The 3,853-nt window shown below is 44.5% G+C and overlaps 1 long non-coding RNA gene across 1 annotated transcript in view; it reads left to right on the top strand.

Moving 5' to 3' along the window:
* The window catches only part of LOC110393148, a 52,317-nt gene extending 49,219 nt beyond the window's left edge, over positions 1-3,098 (top strand). Inside the window, exon 5 of the long non-coding RNA XR_002434815.1 lies at positions 2,877-3,098. This is a non-coding gene — a long non-coding RNA (uncharacterized LOC110393148). The remainder of the gene's footprint in view (positions 1-2,876) is intronic.

Genomic DNA, 3,853 nt, shown 5'->3' with positions numbered 1-3,853 from the left:
GGGGAATAATTAAAAAAAAAAACAAAAACAGGCAGAAAGCTTTGCAGGCCACAAGACCTTGGGAAAAGGGCTGTGATTCAAAATACATTAGTTCAGCTCTGAGTGCAAACGGCATGCTTCTGAGGCAAGCAAAACAATGATAAGCAGCAGTGCTGAAGTCTGTGTCCTGAAGGGTTGGACTTTGCCCCTTTGGTGTCCCCTGCCTGTACACCTTGTCCTGAAAATGCTTTCTCCTGCACTACCCTCAGCAGTGGCCTTTGCAGCCAATGAATTGTGTTTTTCATCCGTCCTCTAACACTGTTCTTCCATTCAGGCTTGCAAACAATTGACTTTTTAATTGCAATTCCACACTACCTGAGCAGAATCCTTACCAAGAGGCTGCTTTATGCTCCTCTAACAATGCCAAGCTGTTGATCTGCCAGCATGGTACAGAGAAACGTGGGTGTTAAAAAAATCTTCTAATGTCTTTAGAATGAAAACCAACCCCTTAAGTCTTCAGAATATTTTCCATATCCTACAGAAGCACCAAGTACTTCTATTTTCTAAGAAGAAAAAAAAACAGTCACTGAAAGTTCCTACTCCCTGTAGTTCACCTGGTATTTTAAATGCCATCTTTCAGAGCCCTTCTTTTTTAAAAAGAAACAAGTTTTATGGCATAACTATTTCACTGTGAGGTTAGGAAACCAATGTGTTGGAAGCTATATTTTCTAACAGTTGTGGTGTATTAAGTCATGGTGCTTTGTGGTTAGGTAAGAGAGCCATACCGGGAGAATCATGGCTTTCATCCTCTAATTGGGAGGATGAAAAACATTTCATTATCAGCTATGAGAATATTATTCTTTTTAGCTTGCTTTACTGTGCTCAGGGAATATATATATATATCTGTATAACTTCTTTTGTGTTGGGATTTTGGAGGCTTCTGTGGTCAAAACCTCTGATCTGATTCTAAAGCTGCACATTACTCCCTACTCTGCTGCTCTGCTTAATGAAGGGACATGGGCAAATATGTGTTGGAGGAGGTGTGAGGCTCAAAAAAAGAGGGATCCAATTTTCTTCTCAGAATGACAGAGACATACACAAGGCTGAACTCCCAGGCGTACCATGGGATAATGCACCAAACTGTCCTCCAGTGGCCTAATCCCAGGTTTTCAAGATGCTTTCCTGAGTAGGGCTTGGGAGAGGGCCCTTGGAACCCCATATGTTGTTGCCGACAGCTCGTGTGCTGTGCAGACCTTCTGCTCACCTGAGGTAGCCCTCAACACCAGCCAGGAGGTACACCTCATGAAAATCTCAGTGCTACATCATGCTGCATGTGTGCTTCACCATGCTGGTCCCCATCTTTTGGAGCAGCAGGAGAAGACTTATTGGAAATATGCATATCAGTAGACCCTCCAACAAGTGCAAGATTCTCAGAGTTTTCTTGGTGTTGAGTTGGACTGGCAACAGCTGTACTTCTAAGATCTCAAGGACAGGGGAATGCTCTTCCTTTGCCTTGGGTTGTTGCAAAACATAATTATTGATGGTTTACAGGCACGTATGAGAGGGTAAACAAGGAACTTCCTGACTTTTCAGGGAAGCTTGTAGCGTGCCTTTCCTAAACCACCAAGTAATTATTATGCTCGTGGTTTTGCAAAGAAAACCCTCAGCTAAGCGGTGAAGAGAGGCGTGGTTTCTATGAGCCACAGCACGGCACAGCTCCTCTTAAAACTGCAGGGAATTAGCCAGGAAGCTCCTGGAAGGGAGGCTCCTTTATGTGTTATCTACAGATACTGTTGACAATAGTACTGTCCTGGGATGGCCTAAAGGAAGTATTTGTCCCAGTTGCAGCAGAAGCTTTGGAAATTAGTGGAGAGATATAGCTTGTTGTTTATCTGGCAGCAAAATCCTCTCCATCCTGTACACTGTGACAAAGATAAATATTCTGGGTTGGAAGCTCTACAAAAGGAGCCCTTAGAGGCTTTGCAGTCCTTGATTTCAAGGCCTCTAGCAAGGAATTGCTTCAAGCTGTGAAAAAAAAGGAGTCTAAACTCTCCTTAGTTAACCTCTTTCTTCTGTCCGTAGTTTCCTGATGCCTTCAGCTGTATTTTCATGTGCCTCCTCAATGGAAAGGGAACAGGTGGAGAGAAAACAAGGCTGTACACCCAGAGACTCGCTCTTACAGGGTTTGGAAAGCAGAAAGAATGTGTCACAGAGGCAGCAGTGTTTACTTGGGCTATTTCACCATTTTGGTATGGTTTTACCCCAGTGGTTGATGATTGCTAGCATAACCAAAGTATTTGTCACTGTCATATTATATCCTTATCTCCAAATTAGAGAGACATGGATGTGATGGATGGATCACTCAGTGGATAAGTCATTGGCTGGATTGTCACACTCAAAGAGTTGTGGCCAGCAACTTATGTCCAAGTGGAGACCTGTAGCAAGTGGTGTTCCTCAGGGCTTGATCTTAAGACTTGCACTGTTTAATACCCTTGTTGGCAACATAGACAGTGAGATTGAATGAACCGTCAGCAAATTTGCCAATGACACTAAGCCATGTGGTGCAGTCAATATGCTGGAGGGACAGGATGCTATCTAGAGGGACCTGGACGGGCTTAAGAGGTGGGCCCATGCAAATCTCATAAAGTTCAACGAGGACAAGTGCAAGATCAATTGGATTGGAGTAATCCCGAGCACAAATACAGGCTGGGTAGAGAATGGATTGAAAGCAGCTCTGAGGAGGAGGACTTGTGTGTGTTGGTGGATGAGAAGATCAACATTAGCCAGCAACGTGCCCTTGCAGCCCAGAAAGGCAACTGTATCCTAGACTGCATCAAAAAAAACATGAGCCGCAGATCGAGGAAAGTGATTGTCCCCCTCTTCTCCACTCTCTATAGGCCTCACCTGCAGAACTGTGTTCAGCTCTGGGGCCCCCAGCACAAGAAGGACATGGAGCTGTTGGAGTGAGATCAGAGGAAGCCACGAGGATGATCAAAGGATTGGGCCACCTCTTCCATGAAGACAAGCTGAGACAGTTGGGGTAGTTCAGCCTGGAGAAGAGAAAGCTCCAGGAAGACCTTATTATAGCCTTCCAGTACTAGAAAGAAGAAATTCTTCATGATGAAGGTGGTGAGGCACTGGCAGAGGCTGCCTAGAGAAGCTGTGGGTACCCCATCCCTGGAGGCATTTAAGGCCAGGTTGGAAGGGGCCCTGGGCAGCCTGATCTGGTGGGAAGTGTTCTAGCCCATGGCTGTGTAGTTGAAGCTGGATGGTCTTTAATGTCCTTTCAAACCTGTTATAGTTTAACCTGTCAGGAGGCTAAGCACCACAGTCATTTGTTCACTCCCCCCTGTCCTAGTGGGATGGGGGAGAGAATCAGAAAAAAAAAAAAAAAAAAAAAAAAAGGAAAGCAGAACTTGTGGGTCGAGATAAAAACTGTTTACTAAGACGGAAAGAAAGAAGTGGAAAAAAAGGAAAATAGTTAAAATAATAATATATATATATATATACAAAACAAGTGATGCACAAGCAATTGCTCACCACCCACTGACCAATGCCCAGCCAGTCCCCAGGCGGTGGCAGCCTGCCCCACCAACTCCCCCCCATTTAAATTTTTTTTTTTCACATGATGTAATACAGTGTGAGATATCCGTTTGGTGAGTTTAGGTCAGCTGTCCTGGTTCTGTCCCCTTCCAACTCCTTGTAGCCACCCAGTCCATCACTGGCAGGGCAGTATGAGAAGCTGAAATGTCCTTGGCTCTGTACTGTGCTGCTCAGCAATAACAGAAACATTGGTGTGTACTCAACATTGTTTTTCTCCTAAAGCCAAAACATGGTATCATACCAGACAATATGAAGGAAAAATCAACTCAGT

This window comes from Numida meleagris, chromosome 2 (genome assembly GCF_002078875.1).
Source record: "Numida meleagris isolate 19003 breed g44 Domestic line chromosome 2, NumMel1.0, whole genome shotgun sequence".
In the NCBI taxonomy this organism is placed as follows: Eukaryota; Metazoa; Chordata; class Aves; order Galliformes; family Numididae; genus Numida; species Numida meleagris.
This window is presented reverse-complemented; position numbering and strand designations above follow the sequence as displayed.